Source organism: Mustela lutreola, chromosome 3 (assembly GCF_030435805.1).
Source record: "Mustela lutreola isolate mMusLut2 chromosome 3, mMusLut2.pri, whole genome shotgun sequence".
Classification (NCBI taxonomy): Eukaryota; Metazoa; Chordata; class Mammalia; order Carnivora; family Mustelidae; genus Mustela; species Mustela lutreola.
In genome coordinates this window covers 54984845-55002121 of record NC_081292.1, presented here as the reverse complement: position 1 = coordinate 55002121, position 17277 = coordinate 54984845, and the positions used below count along the sequence as shown (strand labels likewise).

Sequence of the window (17277 nt, the reverse complement as noted above, 5' to 3'; positions counted from 1 at the left end):
TAGTCTGTGAGGCTGGGGTTGGGGGTAGTAGGAGGAGTCAGAATAGCCCTTGGAATAGTAGGAGGAGTCAGAATAGCAGTTAGAATAGCTGTTAGGATAGCTCTTAGGATAGCCGTTAGAATAGCCACTGGAATAGCCGTTAGGGTAGTCTTCGGGAGAGTTAGAGCCTCATGGTCATCATGGTCTAAGCTGGGGCTCCACCACAAGCGGCCTCCCTGCCCTAGGCCAACGGCCCCTCCATGAGCGGCCTCCCCAGAGCAGCATCATTCTGGGGAACGGCCCCGTCCTGGGAGCGGCCTCATCCAGAGTGGCCTCTTCTGGGGAGCGTCTCTGACTGGGGAACGGCCTCGTCCTGGGAGCAGCCTCCTCTGGAGTGGCCTCTTCTGCGGAGCGGCCTCCTCCAGAGTGGCCTCATCTGGAGCGGCCTTCTTGGGAGTGACCTTGTCGGGGTCATCTTTGTCGTCTCTTCATAAGAGATAGCCCCTACCAGTCAGTTTGACTTTTGATGCTTGGCGTGAAATAAAGCTTTGTTTGATTTTCGCTTTGTGTCAGTCTCATTCCTTTGATCACAGACCCTAACACCAACCACTGTAATAAACACTGTATATGTATACTGTTAACTTATGAATCATTCACTCCTATCCTAATAGGAAAGTATTAATATTCTCTTTTTATATTTAATGAAAATGAGGCTCAAAGAGCTTGCACAGCTAGTAACTAGTCACTGGGATTTCAAATCCCCAAGCTCATGGTCTTTCCACCTCATGAGGCTAGCAAAATGTGCTTAGGCATGAGCAGATGAAGAGAGGTGACACGTGATGCCAGAGACGGGCGCCAGGTGGCAAAAACAAATCAAGCAGGAATGAATCAAAACAGTGAGGCACCAGGAAGTAGGAGCGTGAGGAGGGCTAGGATGTCTACAATTCACAGCCAGACAATCCCTTTGAATCAAGACAGAATCCTACCCAGGAACCAGAAAGACACCAAACATGGAAGACAGCAGGTGGGGGGGTTGAAAAAGCCAGGGTGTTTTAAAACAGGAGCCCCATACAAAATATTCCTAAACATTTAGGTGCTGTTACTATAGTCTTTTATTAATTCTTCATTCTTCTTTATTAGGGGTTTCCATCTGCCAAACTGAGGGGAAAAAAGAACTCTTGGCTTCCTCATATCATTCTTCATTCTTCCTTGATCAGCCCTATACCCTGTGATTATGAGCTATTCAAGGTCAAGCTGCATCGAGAGGTAACAACTGAAATGGAAAGATTCCAGAGAGATTTCAGGAAGGTGTCACCACACTGTTCCCTTTTCTCAAAATTTTTGGGATTCGTTTTTCCATAAAATCGATGAGTGTCCTCACAATGACTGGTTCACAAGTCATCAGCATCATCTGAACAACAGTAAAGAGGAACCGAAGGCAAAATGGGCGAGGGGAGTAAGCCTGCCATCTTACAGACTGTAACTTGCATGGTTGGATTTCATCATTTTTATCAACAGGAAAACCTTTTTGGATTTGGACAAGAGCCCTAGTTTAGCCATTTTCCAAGAGGAAGCATGAAAAGGAACGTCTTACAACTAAACAAGTCAAAGGATACACTATGTAAGACGCTCTCAAAGAATGCAGTAATTACCACAAATATAATACACTGTAATTATGTTCTCTGAAATAGGTCTATTCAAAGAAGTCATTCGAATATGTGATTATGCATGACAGCTAAATGAAGGCAGCATTAGCAAGGGTTGTCAATATGCAAATGCTATTGCTACCAGGCCATTCTGATATCATTTATCAAGTGGAATGAAACATCTGAAAGAAAACGGATTTCTCTTATTTCCCTAACACACAGCAAACATCTCTATTTCCATAGACATGAACAAGTCTCTTCATTTATTGCAACCTATTGCTAATAATTAGACTCGTTTTCTTTCGATTTTGTTTCTAAGGGTGAAATATTTCATGGTTTCTGTATTTTATTACAATCTAGATAAAATACTCATTTAAAAGTTTTTTATTACTGGGAAAGTAATATTACTGGAAATTGCTTTGTTGGCCCAGGGTATAAAAATGTGGTGTATTTGCAGACATGCCAACCTCAAACTCATTCCTATGAAAACATCTAGGTGTCCACCCACATACAAATACACACATATACATACACCCACAAACATTCTCTCTCTCCCCCTCTCAGAGGAACTCCAGAACATCTTTTGCTAGCTACCCATTATAATTCAGTGGCATGTGATTGAAATATAAATTTACCATTGTCTAAGATCTCTTGCAGACATGTTCTAAGCTTTAGGCTGAGGGCCCTGTGGCATATTTGAACAGATGTTACCTTTGCTGGCTTTTCACAAATGGTCCATCAAGGCATAACATGTGACTTCCATAATTGAATGTTATTTACATCACAGTGAGAAGGGGCTGTGTATCTGTAAAAGTGCTGGGGTCCATGACTTGCACTACTGACTAAAGGAAACCCTTGTGTTTCCAGGACAATCATCTCCTGGCTAGTCCTGCATCTGATGAGCGATCTCACTTATGGGCGGGAAATGTATAGATAGAGCCTTTAGAGACCGGACAGTGATTCACAGGCCTAACAGCCAGTAAGTGTTCATATTAATTAAGTTTCCCATGCCATGCACTGTATTAAGTCATTTAAATATTTTCTGTTTTAATGTTCACAATGACCCTGGAAGCTTAGGAAACATGCTTGAGACACACACTGACTCTTAACCACACTGTTAGACACTGTTGATTCTCTGCCTCTTGTAAGCTCAATGACTTTGGATGAGTCCTTTAACACCTAAGATCCTCAATGAAATAAAAATGGTCTCAACAAAATTGTCTTTTTTTTTTCATTGTGGTGACACGTGACATGAGATCTACACTCCTAACGAATGTTTCAGGACACACTACTACAGTATTAGTCACTACAGGTGTTGTACAGTAGATCTTCCAAACTTACTTTTCTTTCCTAACTGAAATTTTACGGCCTTTGAATTGCAACTTCCCATCTCCCCTATCCCCAGGCCCTGGCAATCACCATTCTGTTTCTATGGTTTTCATCATATTAGAGACCTCGCAGAAGTGGCATCATGCCATCTTTGTCCTTCTGTGACTGGTTCATTCCACTCAGCATCATGTCCTCCAGATTCATTATTATTGTCACATAAGGCCAATGGTTGTCACTTATTTCCTTTGGGGGGGGGGTTGCTGAATAATATTCCATTGTATTTATAAAGTACATTTTCAATGAAATTTCTTAGACTGAATAGTACTAAATCCTACAACAGAAGTATAGACTATTTGGGGAGCACAGAGAAGGCACTATTAGGAGTTTATTGGTGTGACATTAACCCCAACTCACTACCCCACTTTTAGTGTGCCTGTTTTGTAAGATTGGTTTTTTTGTGGGGTTTTTTTTTTAAGATTTTATTTATTTACTTGACAGAGAGCAAGAGGGAGAACACAAGTGGGGGGGGGGGGGCGCAGCAGAGAGAGGGTGTGAAGCAGGCTGCCCACTGAGCAGGGAGCCCCATGTGGGACTCGATCCCATGACTCCGGGATCATGACCTGAGCCGAAGGCAGTCACTTAACCAAATGAGCCACTCAGGTGCCCGGTTTTTTGTGGTTTTAATGACACTCTGACTCCTGCTGACAGCTGAGTCTTATTCATTGTTTTCATCTTCCTGAGATGTTTACAGGTGTTTGTTAAAATGACTGGTCTTTGTTGTTTATTTGGTTTGTTTGTTTGTTTGTTTGTTTTTTGAGAGAGAGAGATAGAACAGGGGAGAGGAGGCAGAAGAAGAAAGAAAGGGAAAGAAAATGTTAAATAGACTCCACGGCCTAGCTTGAAGCCCCACACAGGGCTAATCTCATGACCCCAAGATCATGACCTGAGCCAAAATCAGAGTCGGATGCTTAATCAACTGAGCCACCCAGGCACCCCTTCATTATATTTTTCTGATCCCTTCTTCACTTTCCTAAACTTCTGGGCCAGGTCAAATTCCCTTGCTCTCTATTCCCATAACTTTCTGAACATTATTGTGATTGCCTATGGATGTCTGCCTTCTCCACCAGATTTTAAGTTTACTGAGATGAACACCATCTGTCATGTTTACCACTGTGTCTCCAATGCCTAGCTCATAGCGGGTAATCATAAATATTTAAAAAGTAGTGAATGACTGAATGAATTTTCTGAAGCCTATCTTTTTCAGTGACCTAGTTTTGAGCCATCCAAAAATAAATTTTGCTCTTAAAAAAGCCTTACTGACCTGGTACTGCTGTTCTACTTAAGAGAAAATACTCAGTGTGTTTGATTTAATATTTGTAAATATTGAAAGTCTAGATATATTTTTAAGATATATTTTTATAAGATAATAGACACAAACACACACATATACACAAGGTTGATAAAGGATGGTTTTTAAAAACTGCCTCAGAGTTGCAAACTGAAGATGAATTATATTTAGTCCAACTATCTATAGATTCTTTTTTAACATCTAGGTCCTAGGTACCCTGAGACACACTACAAGAATCAAAAGTATCAAAAGGAATAAATAAAATTCAGTGTTATTTACTAATGCAGCAGAAAAGAAAGAGACCTCCCAGAAAGACTTTTAAAGTTTTTAGCATTTTCTAGTTACCCTTGAGTTAAGCAGAATGAATCTAAACATACCGTATACAGTATTTCTTAAGTTCTCTGTTTGCACTAGGAAAAGCTAACTAATATGAAATATTTGAATCATATATCCAAACTTCCCTTTATCTTATTCCCTGCCTACTATGGCAGTCAAGGTCAAACCAGGAAAACAGAAGACAATACAAGGTATTTAAACGACAAGGATATTTAATGCAGGGAATCATTTGTACAGGTGTTAGAATTGCTAAGAAGTCCAGTAGGAGCTGGGAAGTCCTGTGGGAGCGAGGGAGGCAAACCCAGGAACTGGCAATAGCAGGAAGTTACAAACACCACTGGCAAAGAGGGACAAAGAGAAGAGGGCCTGTAACCAGAGCCTGGGGGCCAGGATACTTGATGGAAACTGAAACCAGGCAGGAGACTCAGCCACTGCCAAAGAAGCCACCTAAGGCAGATTGGATAAGAGAACATACCTTCCTTTTTTTTTTCCCTCCTATTCTGTGATCTGAGTAATACAGACTGTAGGAGTCAGCTCTGTGAAACAGAGAAGAAAAAGGGAAGGCCAAGGAACCTGTGTGGGGGCACATGGGCACAGAACCAGAGCTCTAGGCTACTGGTGATCTGCTTCTCTAGTTTCAGGGTCACTGAAACAAAGTTCTGACTGTTTGATAGCTGATTTTCCATGAATATTAATAAACTGACATTCTGGTTTAAAATACTTTATTATTGCAAAAAAAAAAAAAAGCTCTTCTAAAGGTGTTGTTCTTAAGTTCTATTCTTTTATATTCAATTCATATTTATAGTTGTTGTTTCAAAAGATAACACTAACCTGCAAATTATTATTTTATAAAAGACATATTACCAAAAAAGTACACTATTCAATGTTAAGGATTATTCATAATAAGTACAAGCAGAGGAAATCTGTCAATTTGCTTATTCAAAGTGAAAAACGTAGTTAAAACTAAGATATAAGGGAAGAATAAATATAGAGAGGCATAATAGCATTCCAAGGGTTAGGATGCTAAAAAAAAAAAAAAAAAATTCTGACAATTTCTGACATCAAGTAAGATCATTTTGGAAAACAGAATCTTTTTTAAAGCATGCCTAAAGTCGCCATTGTCAAAAAGTTCCCGTAGAAATTTAAGTCATTTGGTTCTTCAGAAAACAGATCTTGCAATATACGACATGCATAAGACTTGCCCAGCTCGTATTAAATATCCATTTTGATTGGCTAGCTTAGTCGCTCCACTAGAAAGCCCTGACTTGATGGCGGCCATATTTCTTTGGTCCATGACCCCATCAGCTCATACAAGTCAAATAACTGCCAGGCATCGCCACATGGTTCTGATGGAGTCTTTCCTACCTGTGGTAAATCATGGTATACGGAACTGATTCTAAGGTGTGTATAAGACAGCTAGATGTGGTGTTAGTGCTTTGTCACTCCCCACTAGAGCTGACTCTTCCGATCTGAAGGGCTATTTTCTTTTCAAAACATCACAGGGCAGCCTGCTTGGGCATGCCCAGTCCAGACTCGGCTGAGGCAAGCTCGGTCTCCTGAGGCATGCGAACTGCAGAGTTCTAAACCACTGGTGCACATTAAGGATTTTCTGGCAATTTTCATATGATTAGGAATGGCCAAATTGCAACTGGGGAAATTACATTCTCACCGCCTCCAACCCTCCTGTGGTTTTTCAATACATTAGGCCTTTTCTGCTCCTCCTGCTTTAAAGGGGTAAATTAAGTAGTGCAGTTGTGCACTACGAACCAGCTACTGTATTCCTTCCCAGGAGGCAGGGTTAAGGGGAAAGCGTCTCATTAATTCAGCACAATCCGCAGACATTACCTGTCCCTAACACAACAACCGAGGAGCACTGTTTACCTCCTGAGAACTATTTAACCCACTTCTCTTAGAAAGTTTGAATACGTAGAAGAGATCAGGGATGAATCAATTTTTTTTTCCCAAAAATGTCCCAAAATACCTCAACAATATAGTCTCATTATTTATTAAACCGTTATGTAGAAGCAAAGCTGAGTAATGGATACCATGGGATGAGAATGTACTTAGCTATGTCAACATAGAGAGCAGTTTTTTTTTTATTTTTATTTTTTTAGATTCTATTTATTTATTTGACACCCAGAGAGAGAGAGAGCACAAGCGGGGGATAAGCAGAAAGAGAGGGAGCCCAGTGTGGGATTCCAGGACCCTGGGATCATGACCTGAGCCAAAGGTAGGTGTTTAACTGACTGAGTCACCCAGGTACCACTAACGACCAGTTTTACATCAGGCCAGATGATGATGTCTAGCAGTACATTCTATCTCCCTTACTGATAGCACAGCCCCTGAAATGGCTCTCAAGTCCCTGAGATCCTCATGGTGGCAAGCACCACCTGTAAAAGGTCACATGAGTTCATAGAGTTTCACCAGCTCCCTTTTGATACAAGATTATCTCTCAAACCTCCAAACATGCGACCCTAGAACTGCAGTATATGCCATCCTTTCACTTTCGAATGGTTGAAACAGAAGAACTTGCAAAAGTCCAAAACTTGTCTTCTAATATGGCTTCTAATTCAAGCCAATACTCCAGTAACTTCAGGATTCCAGATGAAAGAGCACAAAAGAAAATTCGGTATAGAGGTGACCTTAAAGTTCTCTCCCTAAGAGCAGCTTTTTAAAAAAATCTTTTAAACGTGAACTGCCTAACATTGGTGCAGACACATAAAGAGACTTGGCTTTTCCACCTTCATGGTCTTTATGAAACTAAAATATCCTGGTAGAAAATGAACCAATTATTTTTATTCATATACTGGAACAGAGTTTCCAGATTTTTTTCCCCAAATATCCAGAATTCTGTTGTGCTGAAAGAGAAAACAATCTTTTAAATGGTTTATCTTCACTGTAAGAAAAAGATGACTTTTTTTCCCTTTAAAAGCAACTTCAAGATACTGTGGATACAGTCATGTAGCCATGTATCTTCTTAATAAGATGCCTCCCCCTTCCTGTAGGATGGACCATACACTGTGGTTTGTTTTTATGATCATTTGTCACAGTGATAACTTTATCCTCCACTGCTTCCAAATGTGGTCCCCCACATGGCTAAAATAACAATGAGGTTCAGATAATCTGTCAGATGCAGGAGCCCATTTTGAAAACTTAGGAATGTGTCTGAGTTTTAGTTTAAATGAAAATGATTTTGGCATTAAAATGGTTTTCTTTTTACTACTTGAGGATCCAAGTAGACTAGACTACGAAATGATTAGGGAACAAAATGCTAAAGGAAGCATGTATTTTCTGTGTGGGAGAAAGACAGAGAGATGGAATTACTCACACTGATAAAATAAGGAAGGATAACCAGTAGTGGTAGATAAGTAGGCATCCCCTGTTCCAGCTTTCCAAACAAATCCTTGTAAAAGGAAATGTGTTCAAGGAGAAGTTTAAGTAATAGCCACCTAAGGAGACATAAGGCATGGTATCTATGCCCCCCAAAAGGGAAGGAATAATATGGAAGAATATTAAATGAAAATGATTTGACAGAGGCAGAGATCAAGAAACGGTACTTTCGTCAGTCCAGGACATTTGAATTATTCATCTTCTTCTTTAAAATGAGTCAGTTGTAATTGAACTTCACCAGAGCTTTTCACACCAAAGCAATTAATGGGACATTATAGTGAGAATGAAAAGTAAAATAATCCCCTTTAAACAAAAGTCTTTTTTGCCTTTAAACAAATATTTTAAAAGAACAGAAATGAGATATTGAAATTAATAAATCCAACATCTTTCACAATTTGGGCACCAATATACCTAAAGAGTATCAATCTATCAGTTTTTTAATAAAACATGGAAGTAAACATGTGGTCTAATAACAAGCTAATAAGAAGCTAAGTGGCAAAGCATAGGCTGGACTGCAAACAAATAGCATAAGTCTCAAAATGTCCCCCTGTAAAATTCAGAAGCTGGGCAAAACATCTGTTTGGTTGGCTCGCAGCCATCCTAAGCAATGATCCATGCCTTTTACTTCCTGGAAAAATAATTAAGCGGTAAATCCACCATTTCTTCCAGCTCCCCCAAGAACTGAAAGTGCCAATGACTCAGAAGTTTCTTATAAAAAGATGTTAACTGGGACCTTGAGTAAGCAGGCTGCTCAGGACCAGAAACAAGGCAGAGATGTAGGCATGCTGCAGAACTCCGCCCAGTGACAAGACTCCTGTTTTTGGTATTTTGGTTGTCACAAAGCCGCCCCAAGTCCAGCATGAATGACCTACCATCACAAGCTTCTCTCCAGTCTCTCCATCCCTCCTCTCCTCCAAAGGGACCTGGATGAAGCGGGGACGTGCGTGAACCAGTCCTGACCCTGTGCAGCCTCATGTCCTCTATGAAAACAGAACACGTGTCCAGAGAAGCTGAAAAAATAAGAAGAGTAAATGGATCTGTTTTTGCTTAAGTTATTCTAATCAATAAGACAAAACACAGCTACCTAGTTCCAGCTCATGAGTAAGGAAAAAAGGGAAAGGAGGCCTCAGTTTCGTGGTACTTAATTACGTTTTCAATGGATAAAGGAGGGAAAGTATCCTATATGTGCTACGTGCTAATATATTAGGGATTTGCTCCACTAATGCATAATGTAAAAGAGAATTAAACCTGTTAAGAGAAGGATTTATTCTACATTATCATTTAATTACCAACAGGTCTCTATATTCAATTATAGTACTATCGTTTCATTAGGCACATGCACTGAGATTTTCTAATTAAAACCCTCCCAGGTAACCCAGTGCTTCAGTAGATTTGATTAGCGTTTTTATCTTTCTTTTTTCTCATTGAAAGTAAAATAACCTATCTTGTATGTAAGTCAAAAATAGCAGCCTTCTCCCTGGGTCTCTTTTGCAGAGACATTATTCACCACAATTCCATGCAGGTTGCCTCTGGGTACAATTTCACCTTGCACAATTCTACAAGAGCATGCTATGGCTTTGTATGGAAGGGAATACTGTGTCTCCCTGCACCAGCAGAGTTTAAAATTTCGAAAGCTTTGGAGTCAGCTCCACCACTATCTGGTTACACTTCTTACAAATGACTTGGCTTCTGCAACAATTCTACATTGGCCAACTGGGGAATGTTATGAGGAAGAAACAACAAAATATGTGAAGCATTTAGCTCAGCATCTGTGCATCATAAGTGGCAATTTTTATGGTTACTCTTGTCATTTTTGTTGTTGTTATTGCCATCAAGATACAAAAAAGGAAAATATTCAGAGACATCAATCATGGTATATGTTCTCAGAAAACTTAGTTTCTGAAAGTCTAGATTATAAGCATCTTCTCCATAGTTGGATTGACACCCATTAATTTGATATTAAGGTTTGAAGAAGTTACTTGTTCTGGTCATTCTCTGGTTGTACCACCCATTCTGTTCTCTGCCCCTCCTGAGTTTGTTTCTTGTATCCCTAGGGACTTACCCACACAGTACTCTCCTGCCCCTTGACTTCGGGTCGGATCTGACCAATATAAGGAACCAATAGGAAGTCTGAGAGTGAGAGAAGACAAGTCAGGATTATCTTCCTTTGTTGCCACCCTGCTTTGGGGTGTAGCTGTAGTAGGGGTCACATTCCTTTGCAGCTACCACTGGAGGTTCCTTCCACATCTCCAGCTTTCACTGGACTCTGTTAACAGCCCTATTTCCTCCCCTGTTCTGTTGGGTTCTTCTCTTACTAGGACCTGGGTTCTAAAAAAGTGGTCACTGGTTTATTTATACTTTGTAAACAGTCTCTTCATTAAATTCTCTTTAGAATTTCATCCAAGCATGCCTCTGTTTCCCATTGGAACCATAAACAATGTGGCCCTTAATATATTTTCCTGTAGCCAAGAAGATAAAGGTTCACCTTAAAACATTCTATTAAGCCCTACAATATACTAGCACTTAGCTAAGTACAAAGTGCAAGGAGACAATAATATATCTATACCTTCAAATGTGTGTGTATGTGTGTGTGTGCACCACAGTCTTTCTCTTCAAAGACTTCAGTCTTCACAAGGAGCTAGATCTATACCATCAATCATTATCTAGTGTAATAAATGTGGCATGTGTATATACAGAGTACAGAGCAATTTAAGGGGCAGAATTATGAGAAAGTGTTATTTCAGACATAGAAAAGAATGTTTAGAAAATCATGATGACCTGAAGATATACAGTATGTTTAGTTTAGTTTAGCAAAGTCATTCAGGGTAAGCAGAACACAGTGGTAGAATTGGAAATGCAGCAAGGGATGTGGACGTCATCACGAAGTATAGTTAAGTGGCTGGAGATTGCCACTCCAGCCACTTAACTATATACTTCGTGATGAAGGTTTTGAAGGACATTACTGGAACCGGTACAAAAGAGTCCAGGCTGTGGAATGATTTGACCCCAACTAAAATTTAACTTGATACTTTTGAAGACAATGAGAATAGAGGGAATAGTTCAACAGATTGCAATAATACGGATGAAAGGTAAGAGTCTAAAACAGTAGGCACTGGAGTTGAAAAGCAGAGGATGCACTAGGACATACTAAACAAAGATTTCAGAGAAAGTTAGCAAGATTTCAAGATCTTTGAATAGAAGAGGCAGAAGAGGATTAGCTACAAGTTCCATCTGAGATGCCTTGTTTAGATCATATCATAAATGGTGACTCCAATAACTGAATTAGGAAAGAGAGGAAAGGGAGCAGATTGGGCAGAGGTAGATGAGTTCCTTTGACAAGAAAAAGTGTGACCTGCTGGTGTTACAATAATTGGTTTAAAAACAGAGATGGGGGCACCTGGGTGACTCAGTGGGTTAAAGCCTCTGCCTTTGGCTCAGGTCATGATCCCAGGGTCCTGGGGTCGAGCCCCGCATCGGGCTCTCTGCTCAGCAAGGAGTCTGCTTCTCCCTCTCTCTCTCTCTGCCCGCCTCTCTGCCCATTTGTGATCTCTGTCAAATAAATAAATAAAATATTTAAAAAAAAAAAAAAAGAAGCAAGCATTGCCCACATGCCCAGGAATCTCAGCCAATTTTAAAGAGTGGGTAGCAGACATTATCAATTTATCTGATCAAAATACAATGAATATAGCAATCAGCAACCAACACACCCTTCCAAAAAAAAAAAAAAAGAAAGAAAGAAAGAAAGGAAATTCTTTATATTTAGACACTAGAAGACACAGTTTTAAATGGCTCATTGCTTGAGAGAAAACCACGATGACAATCACACAATATTTAGGAGTAAATGACAAAAGGAGAAAGCAAATCTGTGGGGAGGAGCAATGAAACTCCTGGATTAATTTTCTGTGGTGCTTAATTGTCTTTTTTACCAGAGGGTGAAGCAATATGCCTTCTGTCTCTCTCTTCTGGGAAATTTCCAGACATGATCTTCAAGTTTCATGTTTGTTTGTTTGTACTTTACCAATCACAAATTGAACTTCCAGAAAAAAAAAAATAATAATAATAAAATATTTAAAAATTTTTTTAAAAGATGGTGTCCCTTTTTGGAAAAAGGAAATAATCTCACAATTAAATAAATAAAAGTCACGCTTGAACTGTACCATATGATTAAAGTTAACAATGCATCCTAAGTGCAAGGAATTTTAAAAGTAAATGCCTTAAAAATTTGAAGTCAGACCTTCACTCTTTGGAACTCCTAACCTATGACCCCATGCACAGTCAGCCTCTGCCTATGCTGCTTGTCTGTTTTCACCACAGTATGCTCTTGTTTGTTACCTGTCTCTCCCTCTCTCCAGAGCTTACTTTGACATATAGTCATAGTGACCTATGCAGTGCTTGTCACATGGTAAAGGCACTTAATAATCAGTGTTTAGGAGTGCCTGGCTGGATGAGTCAATAGAACATGCAACTCTTGATCTTGGGGTTGTGAGTTTGAGCCCCACATTGGGCATGAAGCCTACTTTGTTTTTTAATAATTTACATATTTATTATAGAAAAAGATAGAGTGTCAGCAGGGGGAGGGGCAGAGGGAGAGCAAGAGAGAAAATCTCCAGTGGACTCCCCTGAGCTGAACACGGAGCCTGATACAGGGTTCCACCTGAAGATCATGCTGAAGATCGTGACATCATGACCAGAGCCAAAGTCAAAAGTCAGAAACTCAACCAACTGAGATGCTCAGGCATCCCAGAGCCTACTTTAAAAAAACAAAATGAAACAAAAAATAACCGGTTTTTAGTATCACAAAGACTTTGGTAAATGCCAAAATTATCACACCCTTCTGTGTTTCAACATTAAATTCCAAAATAATAGGAGATGTATTTTTTTTCTCATCAAATATTCTAGTCATTGGTAATTTTTTAAACTATAAGGATGCTTCCTCCCACATATTACAAAAATAGTTATATCAATCAGATATTTTACTGAGGTACAATTAAGCTTTTGAAAACAGGATCACCCATGACAGTAAATCTCCATCTGAAAAACCCAATATTTTGCTCAAATAGTTCTCTTAACAAAATTCTTTTGAAGCTAAAACTGTCAAGCTTTAGGATCTACACATGTTATAATTATTATTTTCTCTTTTTGCATTATCATGTTAAGAACTGGATTTTTGAAACTGACAATACAAACATTGATCTTCACTGTGTTCTAGTGAAGTGTGTACACACACACACACACACACCCCAATACATACCAGTATAGCAACTGTGTCACCATGCCTTGGATTTACACAGAAACATCCAGGGCTTTACCACCAGGTAATAGAAGTGTGCTATCACCAATAAATTTTAATTCTTTAAGTGTTTTCAAACACAAAACATTCTGTCAGGACTAATTAAGTGATCCATATGATGGAAATGTTGATTGCTAAATTAGGATAATACATCACTTCTCCAAGGGGACCTATAAGAGGAGAAAAAAAAGGCTACATGGATTCATTATGCTTGGTTCTTCTTATCCTTTTAATTAAAGCAAAAACTAAAAATTATATTATATTTGACCCCATTTTGCCATCAGATTCATTCACAATCTCACTTTCTTATTTTCCTTTCTAGAAGAATCTAAACATTCTGCTTTTGTGACATCTACTTAAAGGAAGTAGAATCTAATGAAAAAAACTTGAGTCTTCAGTGTTTAAAGATCTAGATTCACTTGAAAAGGAAAAGCAATAGTGAGGAATGGGAGTTGCTAACCCAAACAGAAACATTTTCTAAGACTTCTATAATTAAAACAGTGTGCTATTTACATATGACTAGCTAGGTAGATCAACAGAAAAGAATAAAGAACCCAGAAATACACACACTTGCTTGAAGTAGTCAATGAAAGTGGAGTCACAAGTCAAGTGGGAAATATGGGCATTTTAATAAATGGTGCAAAAATAACTAGACAATAATAGGAAAATAACAAAAATGGAATTTATTTCCTATAGCCCAGACTGATGAAAATTCCAAAAAAAAAATAGAAGTTTGAGTGTAAAAAATGAAATTACAGAAGTACAAACATTTGTGAATTTCTCTATAACCTAGAAGGGAAGAAAAGTCTCCTCAGACTCAAATTCTTAAGGCAATAAGGAAAATAATTAATCAACTTGCCTACATGAAGGTTAAAAATGCATGACAAGCATAACTTCATAAGAAAAATTAAAAGATCAATAATGCTATTTTAAAAAGTCTAGGGATATGAACAGATAGTTTCTAGAAAAGAAAATACAGTAGTCCTCACATGTTTAAGACTCTCAAATATATGAGGCTCATAATTAAGAGAATAGCTCATAGTTAGAGAAATATAAATTAATATCACACAGACATATTTATCTTATTTATCAAATTGACAGAAAACAAAAGCTTGCCCACATACTCAGTTGGAAAAACTAAGGGGAAATAAATACATATGCATTACTAAAAAGAATGCAAAATGTTACAAATGCTGTGGAAGCCAATTTGGCACTATTTAGCAAAATTACATATTGTTTATATTTACCTTTGCTCCAGGAATCTATCCCAAAGATAAAATAATAAGATGTGAAAAGATGTATATACATGGTTATTTATTGTAAAATTTTAAATGGTAAAAAGCCAGGAACAATTCTAAATCAGTATGAAATGAATTCTAATTCTGATCAGTATGAAATGAATTGGATCAATTCTGAGATACTTAAAATGGAACAGTATAGAACTATAGCAAAAATTATTACTTTCTCGTATGAATCTCCAGGATACACTATTAAATGAAAACAGCAAGCTGTAGAAGAAATATGTACATGTACACTGTATTATCATTTATCTAGGAAAGGGAGGATATGTGTGTATATGGGTGTGCACATGTATACAGAATGGGAGATTAAACTACAATTACATGAAATTATCACATATGATAGGAGAAAACACAGAACAGACAGATATAAAAGTCAGGAGCAGGAAATCTGTAAAATGAATCTGAATATTTTGCCATTCCAAAAAGCAAGGAAGTTATCAAAAATTATTGGAATAATGTCAATAGAACTCATGAGCTATCTTGAAGTAGCTCCCATGGTTCAAAGATGAGTCATTTGCAGCATCAGTAAGAGGAATAACATCAGAGGATTTAAATGAATCAAATATGTTTTTAAAAAGTCCTGGAATTTGCAATGTTCATTTTGAAAAAATTGATCACCTTTGGAGAGTGCTGGGAAAACCAACTCATTATACTAAGCACCAGTAAATAAAGGGAAAGAATCATACAGATTCTTCCAGTCAAAACTGCACCTCAGCATATTCAAAAAGTTGATGAGAAAGAATTCTGTCTATAGAAGTATTCCAGCTAGCTTATAAAGATGTAATAAAATAATTGGAATATCACCATTTTGCAACCCCCTAAGTAAACTCTCAATCTGGGAAATGATTGTTAATGGCAGCTAACATCACAACAGAAGACAACTGGACATTATGTATCTCTTGATGGAAATTCACACCACTTAAGAAGTAGTCATGCCAAAAAACAAAAACCTAAATATGATCAAGCCTTTTGGTCTAACCAATGGGACAAAAAACACCTGGGGAATGGAGAAACAGATTTGGGGGGTGGAGGGAAGATTTTTTTGTTTATCAATTTTTAAATGAGAATGCAATCAGCAATATCTAGAAAGTAAGAAAGTTCACAAGATGAATTCTTCAGTTTCTTCAACAAACCAATTTCAACTAAATATTAAAAAAAAAAAAAAGCTAAGGTAACCTATGAAATGAAAAGTCTTTAAGAGACCTCCCATCAGAAGGCAGTGTGTGTAGCCTGTCAGAATGTCAATTCAACAAACCAGCAAAATAAGATCTTTAGCCAAACAAACAAATAAAGCATGTATGAGAAAAAATGTTGACTGGATTTGGGTGATATAAAGACATTACTAGAATTTTTTACATATGAACATGGCACTATAACTATGCTCTTTCACAAAAGTTCTTTTTTGTTAGTGACATATACCCAAATATTTGTAGATGAAATATGATGTCTGGGAACTTGTTTCAAGGGAATTCTAGGAGAAGAGACAGTAAAGGTGGTGCAAATGAATGCAAGCATGGCTGTGAGCCAATAAGTGTTAAGTCTGAATAACAGGTACAGGCAGGGGCATTGTACCTTTCTCTCCACAATGTGTATTTAAAATTATCCATAATACACTATTGGTGGGAATGTAATATGATGCAGCTGCTATGGAAAATATTATGAAATTCCCCCCAAAATTAAAAATAAAATTACCATCTGATCCAGGATTCCCACTTCTGAGTATTCATCCAAGAGAACTGAAATCAGGATCTCAAAGAGACATGTGCATTCCCACATCATTCAAGAGCCAAAACATGGAAATAACTTAAATGTCCATGGATGGACGTATGGATAAAGAAAACATGGTATACACAACCAATGGAATACATTCAACATAAAAGAGAGAGAAGAGAAATCCTACCATATGCAATGATATAGATGAACCTGGAGGACATTATGCTAGTTAAACAAACCAGTCACAGAAGGACAAATACTGCATGGTTCCACTTACATGAAGTATCCAAAATAAGTCAAACTCATACAAATGGAGGGTAGAATGGTGATTACAAGAGAAAGGGGGAAGTAGGAATGGGGAGTTACTGTTCAATGGGTATAAAATTTCAATTACCCAATTTTAATAAGATCCAGAGATCTGCTGTGCAGCACTGTGCCTGTAGTTAACAAGACTGTGGGCTTGCTTTGGCAGCACACAGACTAAAATTGGAACAAGATAAAGAAGAGCATGGCCCCTGCACAAGGATGACACCCAAATTCATGAAGCAGTCCATATTTTAAAAAAAAAAAAACATGCTATATTGTGCTCTTAAAAAATTTGTTAAGAGGATAGACTCATGTGAAATTTTCATAGCACAATTTTTTAAAAAAGAAGAAAACAATTATCCATGATAAAAAGCATTGAAAAAGATCTACATACAAATCCTGGATCCACCATTTGTTGTCTGTTTAGTAGTAACCGGGTCACCTACACATTCTGAGCCACCATTTTAATCACATGTGGAAAAGCAAATAATAACAGTTTTATAGATTGGTTTGGCATCTCTACTTTTGGAACTTGATAATTGTTAACTGAAAAAAAGAAGAGGTTTGAGAATCAGAGGTGACCCTCATTTAAATATCTGTGATTATTCTATGACATTAGGTCAGTACTTAGCTTCTCTG

At 38.0% G+C, this 17277-nt stretch overlaps 1 pseudogene; it reads left to right on the top strand.

Moving 5' to 3' along the window:
- The first annotated feature begins 16792 nt into the window (after positions 1 to 16792).
- LOC131828337 (U6 spliceosomal RNA) lies at positions 16793 to 16892 on the top strand (annotated as a pseudogene).
- Positions 16893 to 17277: the final 385 nt, after the last annotated feature.